The sequence below is a fragment of the Cuculus canorus genome, chromosome W, assembly GCF_017976375.1.
Source record: "Cuculus canorus isolate bCucCan1 chromosome W, bCucCan1.pri, whole genome shotgun sequence".
NCBI lineage: Eukaryota > Metazoa > Chordata > Aves > Cuculiformes > Cuculidae > Cuculus > Cuculus canorus.
Genome location: NC_071440.1, coordinates 13,959,218 through 13,981,982, shown reverse-complemented (window position 1 = coordinate 13,981,982; position 22,765 = coordinate 13,959,218). Strand labels below are relative to the sequence as shown.

Genomic DNA, 22,765 nt, shown 5'->3' with positions numbered 1-22,765 from the left:
CAAAAATTATAAGACAGCACAATAAAATTAAACAACCGACAAATAAACTATATTCAATAATCCAAGGATCGTGACGCGTACAACAAAGACAGGCATGCAGGTTCGAAACCGACAAAAACCAGAACAAACTCAGAGCGGGAGGCGGTCGGGATTTATCCGTGCCATCCTCCCTCAGGGAGCGGTGGGGCGTCCCCGCACCAACTCCAGCTCGGGGAAGCAATACTGCGTCCAGTTTCTTCCCTTTGAGCCAACAGATGGAGCTCCACAGAAACAGACAGATACAGACTTACTCACCTCCTCGAGGATATTCTTTTCTTTTATCAGGACCTTTGTTTCACTGTTAGTCTCCCGGACGAGCCCCTAAATGTAAGGGTCCAAGTACTAAGAGACGAGACAGAGTCGTTGTTGGTTGATAGAATGGATAATTTCGTTTATTAATGCGCATGGAAAGCTGTCCGGACAGGGTCGACCCCGAACTAGCTTTGCTGAGTTGTATTTATACTCAGGCAGTTACATGTTAGTCTATACAGAGTTTTACAAGCAAGATCGTAATCAGTTGGTTTGCATAATTTATGTCCGTTTGTAACAATTCAGCAATTTACTCAGGCAAACAGTTTCTAGTCCCTCCTTCCTTATCTTATCTATAGGTACACATAGTTGCCATAGTTCTTGGTGCCCACAGTTCTGCCCAGTGCTTAGTTATTTTTTAAGCTTTATTCTTTGCCTGGTGATCTATGCTTCGCTTTGTTTTAACTTTAGCTGTTTAGGCCCTAACAGTCCTATCACTTGCCACTTGGGAGAAGAGACCAACACCCACCTCGCTACAACCTCCTTTCAAGTAGTCCTGGAGAGCAATAAGGTCTCCCTTCAGCCTCCTTTTCTCCAGGCACAGCAACCCCAGTTCCCTCAGCCGCTCCTCATAACACTTGTGCTCCAGACCCTTGCATCAGAACATTTCACTGCAATGAATAGTTTCAGTTTAACTACTTGTTTTGTCTCACAGATGCTAGTCCATTTTTCTCCAGCATGTGAACTGCAAATGTGGAAACAGAAGCTTACTACCTTCTTTTCTTTTTATCTTTGCAGTTAGATGCAATGCATTGCATTAAGCACTGCATAAGCACTTCAGGGGATCTCTACTCTGGGAAACTTAATAATGGACAGACCAGACAGACACATAGAGGCAAAACCATTTCTCCAGTACTGAACAGCTGGTCCGTGGCAGAGCCAGAACAGAACCTGCATCTTCTAGGTTCTGTCTCTATATAGTAAAAAAGAAAACACTTCCAAGTACATGAAGATTAAATTCTAAACAATATATTAGTTTAAAAAGTAAACTACTTTCCTAAATTAGTGAGAAATGAACAGCATAGAATCTTACTGCGGTACTTACTTGAGCTTGTGAAATAAATGATACAATGCATAAGATTTTTCTTATTGTGTCTAAAATTTATGAAAATACATTCTGAAACAGAAGGAATCATTTCATTTTTTTGTATGATTGATTGCTTGATTCAGTCATTATAGTGATTACCAATGTAGGGACTTCACTATAGACTCCATAGACAAATGTCTCAAAAACTAAGAAAACCGCTAACTTGAAGGAATTAGAAGCATATTTTAAAATAGTTTCAGACCTTTTTTGTTCCTTTCTGGATTGCATAATGTACAAAGTATTTTCCAAAAAATGCTCCCTCTGACTTAAGAATGAGTTATCATCAGGATAAATTCCCATTATGTCTGTCCCACTATGGATAAATCTAAGAGAAATAAAAAGATTTTTTTTTCAAGAAGTATTTAAAATGCTGTGTCACTAGACAAGCAAAACAAGTCAGTACACCTGAAGAAAGCACTAAGCACAAACACATTTTCAACACAACTCTCACATGAAAAACTTTCTACTGTTTCACAAACAGCAGAGTGTACCAATTATTTCTTTTATCACAGAAGGTTAGCATTACCAGGCTCTTTGTTTGCATGGGGTAGGGGGTGTGTTTATTTTTAAACAAGTTAAGGAGAGCTTTCTTTGTGTTGAGGTAAACATCTCACAAGGGCTGCTAAATCCCCATTCCACTGACCACAAAATATGGCAATGCTAAAGAGAAAATCCACTTCTCTTAATGGACCAGCCCTACCTAGTGTACACAAAGAGAATTGTCAGACTGAATATTTCCTGAACAACCCGAAATCTTAATTTCCACTGCAGCTGTGTGGTTTTCACTAAGACTGGTGGTCTTTTACTTGTGATCATATGATATCTTGGAGCGTAAAACCCATTTAATGACTCAATTCTGCAACTCTGTGGTTAGACGCCTGGCCTTTGGTAATGGAACTTTAAGACTAAGTATGGCTACTCACCATCCTTCCAAAGAAATAAGTTATAGTACTAAACAGCTGCTAAACATTTTGTTCAGATGAGATGAACATTTAGGAATTACGCTGAGAAAAAAGAACAACACTGAGCAGAAAAATTAAAGCTTTAAAGACTGATTATGCTTTTATCAAAGATTTTTAGATGCTTATAGCAAATGCACCATTACCAAAGTCTGCATAACGGATTTGAAGGGGCAATTTAAAAAGAGGGTTGTATTTTTCTTTTTTTAAAACAATATATGAACAAAGTGATTTGCCAGGAAAATCCACAGTTTAGCTGCCTGCAACATGCAAATTATGTAGGTCACCAAGACAAACATTTCTTAACTGTGAAATCTGCAGCATCAAAAGAACTGATGTAATTTGCAAAGAAACCAAGCACCATTAATTGTCAGTGAAGTCTGTGAGAGCTCCAGCTGTCCAGTAAACCTCAAAGAAATTGGATCACTTCTTTAAAAGCCTTAAACATGATTTCATATTGATTGTTTCAGGCATACCCACTTTCAGATCTGGAAATATACTGTACTACAAAATTTGAAGCTCTGTGAATACACAGCAGAAATCATCAGCATCTTACATGAAGATTGTGTACAATTTCTCAAGGGGTGAGAAAAGATGAAAGATCTTAATTGCCATACAAATGAAGTCTTCCAAAGATGGAAAGCATGATCTCCTTCATACCTATAAAAACACCTTGGCACCATACAATTTGAATTAGCTGAGGGCATGAATACTTTTCAATATATTGATTCTTCTTTCGAAAGAAGTCACAGAAACTCTACCCGTATGAAATACAATAAAAGTAAGATCAAAGGTGTGTTGTTTGGTGTTGATACCGAAAATGCTGGCAAATAAAACTCTCTGAGAGAATTACTGAGATGAAACTTAACTCTGCTTTAGCTTAAATCAAAAATATTCCACTTTTTGTAATCGTAACTACTTCTTGTATCAAAAGTTTTAATACAGTTATTGGGTGCTTAGGACAAGTCTTGTTAGCTTAGCTATCTCAAGTTTTCTGCCGTTTGGTCTCAGAGGACTGACATAATTTACAGGACCTCAGCTACTTGTGTTGTCCCAGAAGTTGGATTTGTCACGCAACATGCAAATAGCCAATCTCACACGCCAAGTCGAGACTGATTTTATTTCAGTGTTGTGCAAGTCTGGGTGCTTGGTGGCTTTCCACAAATCAAGCACACCCAACTGAAGCCTCTGCGCTCCATTTATTACAAAAGTTCCAGAGTGAGTACATGCCAAGTACTTCCCACTACAAATGATTGATTAGTGATTTACATAAACTTAGATGTGGTTGCATCATACAAGTTCTCTACTACGCATACTCAGTGAGTACTCACATACTCACATACCCCGCTCCTGCGGGGGGGGATTTCCTATGTTTGTCTGCCAAATTGGCAATCTTGATGACAAGGACTGATTAATATGACCTTCTCTGGTCCAGATGTCCAAGATGCACCCTATATCAGATTCTCTGGATACTCTGTTCTTTTAATTAGTACAAGGTCTGCTATTTTAATTAATATAAACAAATGTTAGTCAATTCTGCTGATTGCTTATCAAGATTTTTAGAAGTAAGTAATTGTCAAGCAGTCATTCTATTAAGATAATAAAGAATGTCTGCTAAGTGAAAAGAATTCACATTTATGACTAAAGTTGAAAAGTTGTCTGGTTCAATAATGATAACCTGAGGCATTTAATTCCTCATAAGTATATAACTTAAAGAATGAGATTTGCTTTCTTGAAAGACTGGCATATTAAAAAGTGATGCCAGTACATAATGATGATTTTCTTAAAGCCTCAGGATCCTGAGACCAATGACCAATTTTCTTTTCCACATTAATGTAAGCTTTTTGTTCTCTTCCTGGTAAGATAAAGTCTACAAATTTGACCAGAGGTCACAATACAGGCTTTAAAACCAGAACTGAAATAACACAAAAACACTGAATATTTTTTATTTAGTTATTTTAGTAGCTAATTTGTAATCTTTAAAAGCTTGGTAATACTACTTAAATCTAATTTTGACAATTGCTTACACAAGGAAAATTGTTTGCTTCTTTTTTGAAAACTCATCAAAATCTCCTACATTTCTGTTTTACCACAAAGGGGGGCTTTTAGCAAAAATCATCATAAAAGCTCAAATTCTCAAATATTCAGGAGCTTTTAGCAAAAAAAAAAAAACAACAAAACAAACAAACAAACAAACAAAACTAACATAAAAGCCCAGATTCTCAAATACTCAGGAGCCTTTGTGAAACAGGGAATAAAAGGTTAACCAACAGCCCCTTGCACCCCATCGCTGGCAATAAACATACCTGCTTTTATAACTCTCCTGAGTTGTGAAGTTTGATTCCGCGTGTACTTTGGCAAAAAAATAATCATAAAAGCCCAGATTCTCAAATACTCTGCGAAATCAAGCTTTACTCAAGTTATTACAGCAAGAAAGAAAACAAATGATTAGTAGCGATCAACAACAAGTTAACAGCAACAGCTTGTAAAGGCAATGCATCTGATCATTGCCATAAGAGAATAAGTACAGTAAGAAAGATACATCACCAACTGCTTTCTTATCACCATCTAGATCCACTTTCACTGGGGGTCCTTTCTTTTTTGCAGCAAGGATTGGGAGAGGCAATTGGGAAGCCACACGGTGTGTCCACCCATGGCTGAGATCTCCCAACCACTGCTGTGAGGGGCGTAGCTTTTATACCATAGAACAAACAACATACATCACCCCAAAAAAGTGGAGTCTCTGGCCCCAGCTGCTTACTGCCTCTCTTTCTCACACTTTCTTGCACCAAGAACAGCACAGCACAATCACACCGATAATAAAACACTTTCTCACATTCTTATGTGTGAAGAATAGCACGGCACAATTCTACTGATAACAGCAATGTGAGAAGTTACAGACTGAGCAGCGCACATAGCAATGCAATATGAATCATCCATGATCACTCATTCACCCATACCATTCCAGGCCTGTCGATCAGGCCCTGTCATTTCAACTTCCTCTCATTTCAGTTACAGAGTACAGATTTGTTATTTTATCAGTCTTCACTTTCAGTAATATAGTTGCCTAGGAACTGTTTTCCCACGAGTCTTATTAATTTTAACTGTGTCACCTTTACTGTCTAGCCAACTTTGTCTCTCACCAAAAATCAGTCCGATTCATGCAAGTAAAAAATATTTTACTCCCTACCCTTTCCATTAATAATTAAAAATAGTAAAATGTAATAATAAACTAAATAAGATCATAACTTCTAAAGGCACCATTTTAGAATACAATCATATTTTTTAATACAAGACAATGCTATTCTGATTTTTTATAATGTTTCATACATATTTGCATATTTTTCATTCCCTCACGAGTCATGAACAGAGTTTGAAGCAACACCATACAAGCCTTTGACTTTGCTCTGAAAGTAATAAGTGGAAAGGTCAGCAAGGGCCAGACTGTTCAGGGAGACAAAATATAGTCATCAGCTGAGGTGTATACTGGGCACCCCAATTCTCAGTTATTTTCCTAATCGTGAAATCTTGAAATCAAATTGTGATCTGGAGCTCACAAAGCAAGTAGAGCAAGACTCTGGGCTGAAATTGAATGTAAATAGGTGAATTAAATTGTGAATGGACATTTGAATTGAGTCATTCGCAGTTAGTGTGATAACATCAGCAAAATGCATTACATTCTTCAGTTAGTTCATAGAATCACAGAATGGTCAGGGTTGGAAGGGACCTCTGGAGATCATCTAGTCCAACCTCTCTGCTAAAGCAGGTTCACAGGATCCCATCCACGTGGGTTTTTAATATCTCCAGAGAAAGAGACGGAGATGACTCCACAACCTCTCTGGGCAGCCTGTTCCAGTGCTCTGTCACCCTCACAGTAAAGAAGTTTTTCCTCAGGTTCAGGTGGAACTTCCTGTGTTCCAGTTTGTGCCTGTTGCCCCTTGTCCTGTCGCTGGGAACCACTGAAAATAGCCTGGCACCATCCTCTTGACACCCACCCTTTAGATATTTATAAGCATTAATAAGCTCCCCTCTCAGTCTTCTCTTCACCAGGCTAAACGGACCCAGGTCTCTCGGCCTTTCCTCATAAGAGAGATGCTCCAGTCCTCTAACCATCTTTGTGGCCCTCCGCTGGACTATCTCAACATGTAGTTCTTCTGCAACCTCTCAAGTTGTTTTGCATGGGTCTGCTTCAATACTGGCCCTCAATTGGTTGTCGTCTATCGCAGAAGGACATCCGTGACCCTCCTCATCTTCAAGGCTCTCATTTCTGTTATGAAATGTTTGGAACCAATGTCAAGCTGCACGTTCATTGATGATCCCCTGGCCAAATGCTTGGTTGATATTCCTAGCAGTTTCTGCTGCTTTACGTCCCCTTTTGAACTCGTACCACAAAATCTCTCAAATTCATTTTTTTTCTTCTTTAATTTGACAGTATAATATGAAACAGAATACACAGTGAAAACAAAACCATTAGCATAAATAAGTAGAGCAAATTTTGTGCTTTAAAATGGTATACTACGTGAACACAGTTAAACAGAAGTTTAATCACAGAATCACTAGGTTGGAAAAGACCTCTTGGATCATCAAGTCCAACCATTCCTATCAACCACTAAACCATGCCCCTGAGTATCTCATCCACCTGTCTTTTAAATACCTCCAGGGATGGTGACTCCACCACCTCCCTGGGCAGCCTGTTCCAGTGCCCAATGACCCTTTCTGTGAAATCCAAAATGAGCATCACAGTTTACAGTTACAAAAACGGCAATTATTTTTGCACCAATCTAATACATCCCAGAACAGGCTGCTAACACAAATAAACCCCACTGTTGTTGGAAGTTGATCCCGAGGTGGGGGGGAAGGGCAGGCTGACTCATGAGTTCTGAACAAGCAGTGCGGCCCGAAATTCGGGTGAGAGTTTTTAACCCGTGCAGCTGAGCTGGCCTCCTCGACGGTACGGTGCAGTTCTCGCAGACACCCTGCCTGGCCCACATTACCTGCAGGCGGTAATGGGGCAGCCCAGGCAACCCCGGCACGGCAGAGCTGCGGCCGTCTGGCGGGCGGCGCTCCTCACCACCCCGGCAGCGGACGGCGCTAGGCCCCGGCGGGGCCGAGGTTGCTATGGCGACGGGCGGTGCAAGGCCGCGAGGGGGCGATGTGAGACTCTCTGGGTCGTGACCATCGTGGCGGTGGGTGTGGGGGTGAAATTGAAAGTGAAGGGCTCGGTTTGCGGCAAAGTCGGACTGAGTCGCTGACTCTTTCCTATGAGCGCCTGAGCCATCCCGGCTCGAGCATGTCGGATAGTTTTAACCGAGCTCCAGGTGCTGGCCGGGGCCGGCATCGAGGATGCGCTGCTCCCCTCAGCGGTGCGTGCATGTCGGAGAGCGGCGGCGGGGCCTGTCTCGGGGGCAGTGGTTCCTACAGTTCAGGCTCGGCCGAGCAGCAGCATCGGATAGGCGGCCTCTTCCCGCAGCAGGAACCGTTGCGACCTCCGAAGACGGCGCCGCTGGGCACTGGAAACGCAGGTACTGGTCATCGTGCAGCGGTCTCCTATCCGCCCTTCCAGACTCCCCCGGCGCTGAAGGTGTCGGGGAGAGGCCTCCTAAAGCCCACTGCGCTCCCCTCCTTTTCGCGCACCGCCCTGCTCCTGCTTCGCTTGCTTCTCCGACGCCTTCACCCCCCCCCCCCCCCCCCCCTTCGCCGTTCCACTGAGAATGGAGCCCTGGGTCTTTCCCCCCACCTCCTTGCGGCCTGGCCACGAGGACGCGTCCTCTCTCTCACTCCCCACACCTAGGGACTGAGACCACCGTGACATGGGGGTCAGCACTCCGCGTATCTCGGGCGCCTGCTTGACTCCTCTCATCACCGCATGGGAGATGAGCCGCGTAGGGGGCATGGTAACTGCACTTTTCTTCAGATGAGCGGTCGTGTTTCTGGGCCATGGACCTGTGCCCAAGTAAAGGTGTGATGTTGCATTGCGGCCTGCTTGCAACATCTCTCTGTCTGTCCCTCTCTTTCTGTGCTCACATATCTGTGTGTGTTCTATTTATTTATTAATCTAACTGCAGATGTTTTCCGTCCTCCCATAATTGAAGAACTCTAACTCTGGTCTAAAGGTTTGCCAAAAAATAAGCCCAACCCAACAGTAATATAAAGCATTTTTTTTGTTGATTAGCTTTTTCAGGTAGATATCAGATTCTGTTTTCACTAAATTTAGGAGCTAATCCATAAAGATAGATTTGGAATATATGGTTTAAAAACCACTTTCGTTGAATTTTTTTTGTAAATGAGGTACAAGAACAATGATAGTTAAGTGTCTTTTAGGATTATGTTAAAAATTACTCATGTCTTCCATTTATTGACCTTCAAAGTCTTGCCTTTGCATCTGAAATCTATGAAAAAACCACAAAGCCAGCAAACATATCATAAGATTTAGTAGTTTCTTGGGTTACCTCTTTTAGAAAACATGTTTTTGTGGAGGAGAGGGCTCTTCTTTTCCCCCCTTTTTTGACACCTTCACATTGTGTTCACTTTCTGTCATGTAGAAAGGCATCTAGAGTTTGCTAAAGTGAAAACCAATAAAAGCAATGTATTTGAAGTATACTTGAAAGTATATTTATAGTATAAGTAAGAGTATTTTCGAAGTCCAAAAAGTGATGTATTCTGTGTCTGCTCTGTATGAATACATAGTAATTTAGCGATTCTGAAGAAAAACTGTTAACAAAAACTTTTCAGAACACCAGCAAAAGGCAAGAATTCCATCTGGATCACAAGATAAAGTTTCAGTTCCTAATCCTGGATCGGAAATGGCTGAACCTCAGGTGGCTGTGGCTCCTGTGGTAAGGTCAAAGTTGTCTGTTAAAGCACCTGAGTTTTACCCATCAGGATACAACCAGAACTTCAATCAGAACTTCACAGTGAGTGTTTATTTTCTCTTCTTAGTGTATGCCAATTTACTTACATTCAAATTAATAATGTTTTCTGAAGATTTTGTGTATCAGATAACTCAAGTGCTGCTTTTGCTGAAGAGATTTAAAAAAAAATTGGATTATAACCTCCAGAGAGACAGTCAGAATGTTAAGCGATAATGAGTGAATGTTATTCTGTGTGTGAGAGCCTTCAGTGTGGGATATTTTGCTAAAGCTTGCTGCAGATAACCAAGTTCCTTGTTGATTACACCAAGCACTGATTACACCCAGCATCGCCATAAGCTGTCTTTGGTGACTGCCTCTGTTGTAGTTAGGTCTGTACTACATTTTAAGTAAAAAGCTTAGCTGCGCTTTCATTCAGATTTCATAGGTTTTTGAAGCAAGTGTGGGAGAAAGCATGAACTTTAGCTTTTCTAAGGACAGACTTTACCTTACCTAAATTTACTGTACCATGGGTATGATTGACCACGACTGCCTAACTTTATGTACCATCATGTGTCTTTTAATTCCTTCAGTGATATTGTATCACCAAAGGGCAAAAAGGTAAGGTGGGGCTCATTCCTAGCAGTTAACCTACCTAACAGGAAATATATTTGCACCCAGACTAAGGGTAATCTCAGATCAATATTGTAGATTCATCATGTAAGAAAAGTTGGTAGTACTTATTTTCTACTCCCCCTGTCTTCCATACTATTGCTACAGTATTTCTAATTTCTGCTCCGGGGAAGATCTACAGGAATTCTTGGAATATCCTTTTGTTATGCAAGCAGACAAACTCTGGTACTATATAAAGAGGTGTGAACTATTACTTTTAGGAATACAATCAAATGATAATAAAAAAAATTATACTGGAACAAACAGATTTTGAATAACTTATAGAAAAATATTTGATTTAAATGCTAAACATGGTGGGTTTGTGTTTTGAATTTTTTTCCTCACCAGTAAAATCAATGTTATCTGGATGTTACCAGCTTACTGAATATAAAATCACTGTCCCGGATAGTACGAGCCCATAGCCAATATATAACTCTTGACAAATGCCAATATGAACATGCTTCAGTGAATGGATAATCCACGGGAAAAAATACCACTTTGCCTCAGTACATGTTACGTTTCTATAAATAAAGAAAAAATGCCATTTGGAATGGCATGTGTGTGCATACATATAATTACGAAGTTTTGAGACCAGCAGTGTTGCTTTTCAGCTGTTTTGCAAAAATGCACAAACATGTGGAAATCCCTGGTTGCTGTGTTGTAGGAATATGCCGTGAATATTTGTCTATTAATGAAAATAACTCTTAAAATGCTAGCAAAACCTAGAACATATACTTAGCAGTATGTTGTGGGGTCTCTTATCTAATCAGAGTATACAAGGCATAGAATAGTGGTGTTTCAGACTTGTTAGTTTTTCACTATTTTAAAATTAGGTTTGTGTTGTGTGGTATTTTTTTTTTTTTTTTTACTTTAATGACTGAAATTCATAAACTGGGTCCACCTGCAATAAAAATAAGGAATTTAACACACTTTATTACACAGATTTTCACTATGAGTTTTAAAATTTGAATCAAAACAAAGTTTTGAGAAACTTACCTTTTTCTGACTTAGAATGAATACTTAACTTTAATTTATAATTTTCCCTGGAATTTTTACATCTGAAAACTCATATTGTTTTTGCTATTTATTGAGCATTTATTGTTTTAGAAATAATGTGTTGATTGCTTGTTTGATTGTACATTACTGTAATTACTCTGTGTGTCTATATAACACTTGATTATTAGATTAGTTAATCGCCAGTTAGTTATGATACTCAAAGCTGTCAGTTACCCGTGAAGATACTTTAAGGGGTACAGCATCCAAGGCATACTAGAACTTTCAGAAAAACTTTACTAGCACTTTGGGGAGGAAAGACCTCCATGGGGTTCTCTGTTTGCATATAGCTATCCATCCTATAGGAAGTTGTGGATGTCTGCAGTAGAATTGGTGACTAGATCTGGGTTTGGATTGCCAGTACGAAATGTCAGACATGATCTCTGGCATGGGTATATGAGAACTATATGGCTGTCACTCCGTCAGAAGGGTGTAATGTTCTCATTTCATAGTTTTAGGAGTGAGATTTGTATTATCTTAGGTGGAATCTCCCCCCAGCCTCTTTTTTTTTAATTTTTTTTCCTCCTAAAACTAATTTTAAAAAGGAGGCTAAACAGCCTCAGTGGTGGGTTTTATACTTTAAGCCAAGCATGAGGGTGCCACTTAGCTATTCATGTTGTACGAGGTTGATTTTATATGTGCAACAGTCTGTGCGCTTAATTTCATAATAACTTTATTGTAAACTTGTTGAGTACATATAATCTGAAGGGGAAAAACGCTTGTTCCCAAGAAGTCTGAAGAAATAAAATAAATGATAAATTATTGGTGACTAAGTTCCTAAGTGGAAATGTTGTGAATAATTCTCATTAGCATGTATTGAAACAGAGCCTGAGAGCAGATTTGACTCATGGATCTATTCTATAGACTTTCTGGTTTTCATCTTTATGTAAATCAGAGGGATTTTAGTATCTACTTAGCCTTTTCATTGTTATTTCTTTAAATTCATGAACTGACTCTTAGGAAAGAGGCAAATCTCTTACCTTTAATTTAGCAACTCTTGTACTTTTGTCGTGAATAATCCAGGATCCAGTCCTATAGCTATAAAACATAAAGGAGAATGATGAGGCAGTGTTGACCTGACTGAGAAATCATTGAAATCAATAGAAAATTTCTAGTTGACTTTCATGGCTTTGAATTATAAATTTGTAATGAATACGTAAGCTTACAGCCTCCTGTTATCCAGCTGCTGTTAAAAAATAACCAAGAGGAATTTTCTTTACTTTCCCTTATTTGATACAGTATGTGGTGCTGTCTTCTCTGTTAAATCTTAAAATCTGCCAGTGAGAAACATGAGTGGTTTACGTCTAGAAGTTACTGGACTAAATCGAATTAGTTTTTAAAGTATCAAGTGTTACTAATTTAGCAATATACCAGATCTGACAAAAAAAAAAAAAAAAAAAAAAAACCAACCCCATGAGACTGTGCCTGTAACTCTTTGACAAATTAAGAAAATCAACTATGATCACCCGTGTTGACATGCAGCTGCATACAATGCTGCTAACATTCAAAGCAATTCTGCACATCATTTTCTGAAAGGCTGTTGAGGATCTCCATCGCTTTTGCTTTCACACCTACCAACAAAAAATGGGTTCCTTTGAGCACTGACTTGATCTTTGGGAAGAGGGAGCCAGGTCTGGCGAACAGGGCAGGTACTCAGGCACAGAGATGTTGTTATTAGCTAAAAGCCGACAAAGTATTGTGTACTGGTGCATTGTCTTGATGTGAACTCACCGTTCTCTCTTGCACACCGACATTTTCCAACCGAGGGTAAAGAAAACATCAGTATTTGAACAAGCATCCACTCGTACTGAGTGAAGCGATTGAGTTGAGCCTTGTCTCACTGTGACAGGTGAGAACATATTTTGTAACCATCTCTCTGTCTCTGTCCTCTCAGTCTTGGTTCTGGAGCTATCATAGGGTTAGTCTCGGGTTTTTCTGTGTCAGACCTCATACAATATATGATAATATTTGAGTTATTAAATTTTCTGTTCCCTGGCATAGTTACTAAAACCCAGTTTGCCGTTGGAGTTGCTTTTTTAGTATAGGTAGATGAATCTGGTGCTGTATTTAGTCTCTTAATTATAAAACGGGAAGATGAGTATGAATACAAGGACGACAATATACCAAATGGGATTGGAGCCTCTTCCAATCAAGGACGTTTTCCCCCAAGGCTGAAATTTTATCAGGTGAGGATGAGAGGAAGATACCTTCCTCACTGCTAAATGGGGATCTCATCACAACCTGATGGCTGTCAGAAAGAGTAGCTTCTTTTGCTAGCTTCAAGAATTGCATCCCCTGCAACCTCGCTGGAGAGTTTTGAAACAGGTTGTTTGAAGAGATGCTAGTTCATCTGTGTGTGACTAAGCTGCAGTTGTCGCACAATAATGTCATTAAACAAAAGTTTAATCACAGAATCACTAGGTTGGAAAAGACCTCTTGGATCATCAAGTCCAACCATTCCTATCAACCACTAAACACAGCACAATTCTACTGATAACAGCAATGTGAGAAATTACAGATTGAGCAGCACAGATATCATACATCCAGTCTCCAGGCTGGAATGGATGTGCTGGTGTATCAAGCTCTAGGGATTTGTTAACAGTCATGGATTTCTGCAATTCCTGGAGAGTCTTACTTAAAGATATCAAATAGTTATTATTGTCCAAATTCCCTGTAACAGTGATATCTCCTGGGACATCAGGTTTCTTGATTAAAACTGTATTGTCTTTCCCTTTGGCTATTACTTCAGCTGGTTCAGGGGGGCCATTTGGCTTTTGACCCTATACTTTGGCTTCATCATTAAGGCTGGTGGATCCAAACCCTTTATCTCCATGAATGGTGGTGGTGACCTGAGGTGGATCCCCACCCCTTCTCTCTCTCCCTTTTTTTTTTTTTTTTTTTTTTAGTATCACTAATTTAGAGAGGTAGCATTTTGTCTTTTCGTATACATCAAATACTGTACCAATGAGAAATTACTTTCCTACACATTCAGTAATGTCATTGTTGCTGAGGTTCTTTTTACTTCTTTAATCACTCTCTCTATTAATTCCTTATATTGTTGATACACATAACACACATACACACATATTAAACCTGTAGATATTATCCCACAATTGCATGCGCACAACAATAAATCTGCATGTTTATTTTAAAATTTGTGTTGACACTTTACAATCATTAACACAAATAAAATAACCACGCAGAAAGACATTAAGTTTTCTCCCTGACAATTAGGCAAGTGTTTCTTAAAATACTCTGTCTCTTTTTTCCTCTAAAATTCAGGAATGTCTGATCCACAAACAAATTGATGGTCAGTGCTCTATTAAAATCCTGAAGGGTCCTCCCTCCACAAAATCAGTGGGGTGCTCATTATCTTTATCGAAATTTAATTGCACATAGTATTAGGATTCAGCATTGTTTGCAAAGATAGAGGGTTAATTCCTGCAGTTTGCCAGAAAAAAAAACCCAAAACAACCAAAACCAGCAGAGTCCTGTGAAGGAAAAAAAAAAACCAAACAGTTGCATTTTGAAAAGAAAGGAATGACATTCCCCCACACACAGTGTCTGCTGGCTGCACTCCAGGAAGATAACAAAGCAACAGAGACAATTAATTTACTTGAATTGCTGCAACTTCCTCCTCAAAATTTGATAGCTGATTTATCCCAAGGCCACTGCCTTTTGTTAAAATTAGTTGAACTTCTTGACATAATTTAACTGCATGCTTTATAAGTTTCCTAATACCCTACCTAAGGATGGGCTTCTCTTTTTTTATTTTAATAGCAGATATTTTAAAATCTTGCTCTCTGCAGCCTTCTCATCAAAGTTCCCAGGTAAATTCACCTGTTTGCAGGCTAAATGGACATCTGAGATGGAAGGATTCAGAGAGATGTTCTAAGGTTTTCCATATATCAGGGAGACCTCTGCTCCAGTGTCAACTAAGGTTCTTCAAAATATTTGAAGCCCTTGGCCATCATTTCCTTCAGATTTATTACATTGCCCTATTATCCTAGTCTCTTTCCATGGGTATAAGCCAGAATATGGCTCCCAATCCTCCCTTTTCCCTGGAACAACTAATACAACCGCGGGGGCTCACCGCATGCAGATAGGGAGTCCTGTTGAGGTTCAGGAGGAGGTGCCGTAGGCTGAGTTACCCCTGGATCTTTGGGTTTAGAATTTTTGCATTTGCCAATCATTTTCAGTGGGATACTTAGTATTACATCCTTGACCTGCAAAAGCTGATAAATTTGAGTTCTTAATGTCAGGTTGGAATGCATCTTGCATAAAAGAATCTGAACTCAAAACATTTCTTAGAGTCTCTGACATGCAAGTTCACCCCCACTGCCCCCTGATCATGCAAATGCACCATCCAAGAGAGCAGGAGTTCCTCTGGCTTCTATCTAAACTTTTTAATTATATCATTTAGTTCATGCTCTATCAGGATCCCACTGCACATCTGCTCCTGTAATCACCGAATGCACTTTCTCATGGTTTTACTCGTCCCCTCCTTTCCTTGTATTTATACTGCACAACCTGTTCTGCAGCTCTTTCAGCTATGGTCTGATAAGCTTCTAACTTATCAGCAAACAACTTATTCTGCCATGGTAACACTATGATTTGATTCTGCAAATCAAACATCTGTCACTCTGTGTAGGAGCATTCTAACAACAACACTTTTCTTTGTTGGTGCTGTCTCCCATGTGCCATTAACAAGATCCACACTCACACTATCTTTCCTTTTACATTATGCAGTTTCCGCATACATTTTAACACATCTAATGGGTAAACCTTCTGTACCTGTTCTTTCCAATATTTGTATGGTCCTCCCACTCAAGCCCATTCAAGCACTAAGGACCTATACGGGAGGTCTTCCTGTCCAATAATCTTTTTCAGTATTTTTTTTTATTTTACATATTTATACAGCATGTCAAAAAATTTTTTTTTCTCTGGACTAAATACTATTTATCTATTACAGTAGCATTCAGGATGTTGTTTTTGCAAATTTCATAAAGATTTTAATAAAAGAATATGATAGCAAATTTTTTATTTGTTATAGCTAGAATTCAGTTATTTTGCTAGAGGTTGAAATTGAGAATTGCAGAATTGTAAAACATTTGCTAACAACTAAGTAGTAAACAGTTTAAATTTGTTGTGTAAATATGGGGCTCTGCAGCTGAGTGACAGAGCTGTAGGCAAACAAGAAATTCCGTTGTGTTTGCGTGGCAAGGATTTTGGTATGGGGGGCGGGGCTACAGGGTTGGCTTCTGCTGGTTCATTGGACTGGAAGTATGCACCAGTCCAGTCTGGTGGCAGAGGGAGATAAGCCAGATGTGGGTGAAACAGTCCTGCAGACACCAGGATGCAAGAGAAGCAAGTATACTGGAGGTGCTCCAGGCACTGGAGCAGAGTTTCCCCTGCAGCCCATGGAGGAAACTATGGTCGAGTAGGCTGTCCACCTGCAGACCATGAGGAGTCCCAGTGGATGTCCACCTGCAGCTTGTGGAGGACGCCACACTGGAGCAGGTGGAGGTGCCTGAAGGAAGCTGTGACACCGTGGAAACCCACGCTGGAGCAGTTCATGGAGAGCTGCAGCCAACAGGAAGTACTCAAGTTGGAGAAGTTTATGGAGAACTGTCTCCCATAGGAGGGACCCCATGCTGGAGCAGAAGAGGGTGAGGAGTCCTCCCCTTGAAGAGGAAGAATCGGCAGAGACAAGGTGTGATGAACTGACTGCAACCTCTGTTCCCCATCCCCCTGTGCTGTGAGGGGAGGAGTTAGAGAATATCAAGAGTAAAAGTCAAGCCTGAGAAGAAGGGGGGGGATGGGGGAAAGTGTTCTTTCTGGTATTTGGTTTTGTTTCTCAGTATCTTGTTCTGAATTGATTGATGATAAATTAGATTATTTTTTTTCCCCAAGCTGAATCTGTTTTGCCCCTGAAAGTAACTAATGAGTGATTCTTCCCTGTCCTTATCTCGACCCATGGGTTTTGCCATTATTTTTTGTTGTGGTGGTGGATTTTAGCCTCCCAGCTGGCAATGTGTTTCAGGGTATATTAAAGCATCAGCTCCTGTAGATGTATGGTTACTATTATCACGTCTTCATTCCATTCTTAACAGTATGTAAGTTATAGTACACTAATGCCAATGACAAAGGGTATTTCCTTTCTTCTAGGTACAAGGAAACAGACCAATGCTGTGTAACCCAGGTATATTCAGAAGAACAATTTGTGTAAAACAATGAGACTCCATCTCTCTTTGGTCCTTTGGTTTGGTTGATTCTCTGTATTTACCTTCAGCACAACTGTATTCATTCTTCTTGCTCTCTATTCTTGTTTGGTTTGAAGACATTTCTGGAGCAGAATTTTTACTTGTATTTCTATACTGATCTCCAGTTTGATAGTTGTTGTTCGTAAGGATGCTGCAGATGAAATGCAAAGCCAACCAAAGAATTGTAAATTCTTTCTGCAATTCTGACAGGTAAAAGTGAGCATAACCATCTACCAATCAGATCTCCACATTGCCATTCTCTATATATGTCAGGGTCAGGCCATTTAACTTCTCAGACATCACTGAAAAGAATCTAATACAAGAAAAAGGATAGGAATGTGTTGCAAGATAAAAGCAACTTGCTTGCCAGAAATTACAGGAGAAGATTTACATTTAAATTAATTTTGTCCTTCTGCAAGGTGATGTATAGCAAAAAACTTTATTTATTTGCACACATGAATTCAGGAGGAAGCAAAATATTTAAGCTTCATATTCACTTTCTTCTCTTCTAACAGGATTCTACCTAGCAATAAGCTTGTCATTTAATATGCATTCATAAACTAGTAACATATATGGCTAACTGACCAGGCAAAACTGCCCACAGACAATAGGTATTTCTGTTTCCAACTGCTTCTTAAGAAACAGTGAAGAGAGAGACTAAATTATCTTGATCATATCATAGAGTCATAGAATCACTAGGTTGGAAGGGACCCACTGGGTCATCGAGTCTAACCATTCCTAACACTCCCTAAACTATGCCCCTCAGCACTTCATCCACCCGTCCCTTAAACACCTCCAGGGAAGGTGACTCAACCACCTCCCTGGGCAGCCTGTTCCAGTGCCCAATGACCCTTTCCGTGAAAATTTTTTTCCTGATGTCCAGCCTGAACCTCCGCTGGCGGAGCTTGAGGCCATTCTCCCTTGTCCTGTCCCCTGTCAATTAGGAGAAGAGGCCAGCCTCCTTTCAGGTAGTTGTAGAGAGCAATAAGGTCTCCCCTCAGCCTCCTCTTCTCCAGGCTAAACAACCCCAGCTCTCTCAGCCGCTCCTCATAAGACTTGTTCTCCAGCCCCCTCACCAGCTTCGTTGCTCTTCTCTGGACATGCTCCAGAGCCTCAACATCCTTCTTGTGGTGAGGGGCCCAGAACTGAACACAGTACTCAAGGTGCGGTCTCACCAGTGCCGAGTACAGAGGGAGAATCACTTCCCTGGACCTGCTGGTCACACCGTTTCTGATATAAGCCAAGATACCATTGGCCTTCTTGGCCACCTGGGCACATTGCTGGCTCATGTTCAGTTGGCTGTCAACCAACACCCCCAGGTCCTTCTCCTCTAGGCAGCTTTCTAGCCAGACTTCTCCTAGTCTGTAGCACTGCATAGGGTTGTTGTGCCCCAAGCGCAGGACCTGGCATTTCACCTTGTTAAACCTCGTGCCATTGGTCTGAGCCCAGCGGTCCAGCCTGTTCAGATCCCTTTGCAGAGCCTCCCTACCCTCCATCAGATCCACGCTTCCTCCTAGCTTAGTGTCATCTGCAAACTTGCTAAGGGTGCACTCAATGCCTTCATCCAGGTCATTGATGAAGACATTGAACAGAGCTGGACCCAGTACTGAGCCCTGAGGAACCCCACTTGTAACTGGCCTCCAGCTGGAGTTAACTCCATTTACCACTACTCTCTGGGCCCAGCCATCCAACCAGTTTTCAACCCAGGAGAGTGTGCGCCTGTCCAAGCCAGAGGCTGACAGTTTCCGAAGCAGAATGCTGTGAGAAACTGTGTCAAAGGCTTTACTGAAGTCCAAGAAGACTACATCCACAGCCTTTCCCCCATCCAGTAGTCGAGTCACTTTGTCATAGAAGGTGATCAGGTTAGTTTGGCAAGACCTGCCTTTCATGAACCCGTGTTGACAGGGCCTGATCACCCAGTTCTCTTGCATGTGATTCATGATAGCACTCAAGATTACCTGTCCCATGACTTTCCCTGGCACTGAGGTCAGACTGAGAGGCCTGTAGTTCCCTGGATCCTCCCTGCAACCCTTCTTGTAGATGGGCACAACATCAGCCAGCCTCCAGTCCAGTGGAACTTCCCCAGTCAGCCAGGACCGCTGGAAGATGATGGAAAGGGGTTTGGAAAGGACATCCGCCAGCTCCTTTAATACCCTTGGGTGGATCCCATCCAGCCCCATAGACTTGTGGGTGTCTAGGTGGGCAAGCAAGCCTCTAACCACCTCCTCTTGAGTCATGGGAGCCTCATTCTGCTCCTCTAACTCCTGGGTTTGTACACAGGGGGAACAACTTTCCTTGCTATTAAAGGCTGAGGCAAAGAAGGCATTAAGTACCTCAGCCTTGTCTTCATCCCTTGTCACTGTTGTTCCCTTCTGCATCCAATAGGGACTGAATATTCTCCCTAGTCCTTCTTTTCTTTTTAATGTCTTTGTATAAAGTTTTTTTATTATCTTTCACAGACTTAGCCAATTTGATTTCTAGTTGGGCCTTAGCCCTCCTGATTTTTTCCCTGCATGATCTCACTTCCTCCCTGTAGTCTACCCAAGACGCCTGTCCCTTCTTTCAAAGCTCATAGACATTTCTCTTCTTTTTGATGCCTCTCAAGATCTCCCTACTCGACCAAGCTGTTTTTTTCCCCCGCCGGCTCCTTTTCTGGAACATGGGGATGGCTTGCTCCTGAGCTGCTAGGATTTCATTTTTGAAGAGCGCCCAGCCCTCGTGGGCTCTCTTGCCCTTAAGGGCTGTCTCTCATGGAACTGCCAACCAGCCTTCTGAGGAGTCCAAAGTCTGCCCTCTGGAAGTTTAATGTGACTGTTTTGCTAATCCCCTTCTTCATCTCACCTAGAACTGAAAACCCTATCATCTCATGATCGCTTTGTCCCAGGCATCCTCCAACCGTCACATCCCCCACAAGGCCTCCTGTGTTCACAAACAGCAGGTCCAGGAGGGCACCCTCCCTTGTCGGCTCAAATCAGTTATCACTTATCAGTTATCAGAGTTGTACATTAAAATGCCAGATGCTCTGAAATCTCCTCTTTATGAAGTTAAAATAAAGCTGTAAAAATGGCATGTAACGTGTTTATGAGCTTTTACCGAAGTAGAAATTTATTGAAAATATTTTGCCGCTATGTGGGTAAACTTAATCTTCTGGAGATTAGGTTGCACAGCTATTGCTGGGATGTGGATAGAGCATATTTTTTAAGAATTTAAAATATAATAAAGATTTTAAACTATTACAATACAACATTTGAAACGTCCCAAAAGAATAGCCTCATCTTACTGCAGTGATGTTCAAGTACAGATTGCTGATTCAATTAGCACTTTTGTTCAAAACAAACAAAACCCCCACTTTCTCGGTATATGCTCTTGAGCTACCCCTTCTACAAAAATGAAGCAAATGTTTGCAGTAATTTGTTGAGAATCAAGCACCGCATCTACCTCAAACCCCAGGTTAAAGCTTTGTCCAAAGAGGGGATACAGATAGAAATAGTTTAGAAAATGCACTAACTAATCACATCCTGAAGCTAGAAAAATTCTGTCAGGATGGGGAATGCTTTTCTAGTCATCTGCAAAAGTTCTGTCCTAAAAGCAGATATTTTCCTTTGCATTGTCCTCACATCAGATCACTGCACAGAAAATTTCCTTAGTCTGCTTTTATTTGAAGATTCTGGGTATAGCACTGAATAAACACAGAAGTGCAAACCCTCTCAAATAAGGTGTGAAAAAATAGGTACTGACAATGAAGGCAACCCACTGGTGTGTGGTCTCTGCCAGCTAGAAGGAGTGGGCAGAGGCAGGGAGCACTGCTTCATACAGGCACTCAAAGCAACAAGGAGACAGCAGTAAGAGGAATCCCCCCTCATGTAGTGCACAGGACAACAGGGAATCAACAGAAGGTGCCCATAGAAAGAAAATCAGAAGGGCTAAAGCCCAACTAGAACTTAGATTGGTCAATTCTGTGAAAGGTAATAAAAAAGTGTTTCTACGGATATATCAACAACAGAAAGAGGGCCAAGGAGAATCTCCATCCTTTACTGGACGCAGGGGGAACACTAGTGACAAAGGATGGGGATAAAGCTGAGTTACTTAATGCCTTCTTTGCCTCAGTCTTTAATAGGAAAGTGAGATGTTCTCTGAGTACTCAGCCTCCTGAGCCAGAAGACAGGGAGGAAGAGCAGAACAAAGCTCCCATGATCCATGAGGAAATGGTTAGAGACCTGCTCAGACAATTAGACATTCACAAGTCTATGAGGACAGATGGGATTCACCTGAGGGTATTAAGGGAGCTGGTGGTGGTGCTTGCCAAATCCCTTTCCATCATCTACCAGCAGTCCTGGTTGACTGGGGAGGTTCCACTTGACTGGAGGCTGGCTGATGTTACACCCATTTACAAGAAGGGCTGGAGGGAGGATGTGGGAAACTACAGGCCTGTCAGTTTGACCTCAGTGTTGGAGAAAGTCATGGAGCAGGTGACCTTGTGTGCTATCACACAGCACACACGAGAACTGGGTGATCTGGACAACTCAGCATGGGTTTATGGAAGGCAGGTCTTGCCAAAGTAACCTGATTGCTGTCTATGACAAGGTGACCCACTTGATGGATGAGGGAAAGGCTGTAGATGTCGTATACCTGGCCTTCAATAAAGCCTTTGACACAGTTTCTCCAGTATTCTGCTTGAGAAACCAGCTGCCACTAACCTGGACAGGCACACCCTCTGTTGGGTAAAAATCTGACTGGATGGCCAAGCCCAAAGAGTGGTGGTAAATGGAGTTAAATTAAGTTGGAGTCCAGTCACAAGTGGTGGTCCCCAGGGCTCAGTGTTGAGTCCAGTTCTGTTCAATATCTTTACCAATGATCTGGATGAGGGGATTGAGTGCACCCTTAGTAAGTTTGTGGATGACACTAAGCTGGGAGGATGTGTCAATCTGCTTGAGGGTAGGGAGGCTCTACAGAGGGATCTGAACAGGCTGGGCTGAGGCCAACAGGATGAAGTTTAACAAGGCCAAGTGCAGAGTTCTGCACTTGGCACACAATAACCCTGTGCAGCGCTACAGGCTTGAGGAAGAGTGGCTGGAAAGCTGCCTGGCAGAGAAGGACCTGGGGGTGTTGGTTGACAGCCAGCTGAACATGAGCCATCAGTGTGCCCAGGTGGCTTGTATTAGAAACAGCATGGCCAGCAGGATCAGAGAAGTGATTGTGCCCAGTGTTCAGTTTTGGGCCCTTCACTACAAGACTGAGGAGCTGGAATGGGTCCAGAGAAGAGTAATGAAGCTGGTGAAGGGGCTAGAAAATAAGCATTATGAGGAGCAGCTGAGGGAACTGGGGTTGTTTACCCTGGAGAAAAGGAGGCTAAGGGGAGCCCTTATCACTGTCTACAACTACCTGAAAGGAGGTTGTAGAGAGGTGGGTGTTGGTCTTTTCCCAAGTGATAGGTGATAGGAGAAGAGGGAATGGACTCAAGCTGTGCCAGGGAGTTTCAGATTAGACATCAGGAAAAAATTCTTCACCAAAAGGATCATTGGGTACTGGAACAGG

General features: G+C 41.5%; 1 pseudogene; it reads right to left on the bottom strand.

Annotated features, from left to right (window-relative positions):
• Positions 1 to 2,998: 2,998 nt before the first annotated feature.
• Positions 2,999 to 21,258, bottom strand: LOC128850228 (uncharacterized protein C5orf34-like; annotated as a pseudogene).
• Positions 21,259 to 22,765: the final 1,507 nt, after the last annotated feature.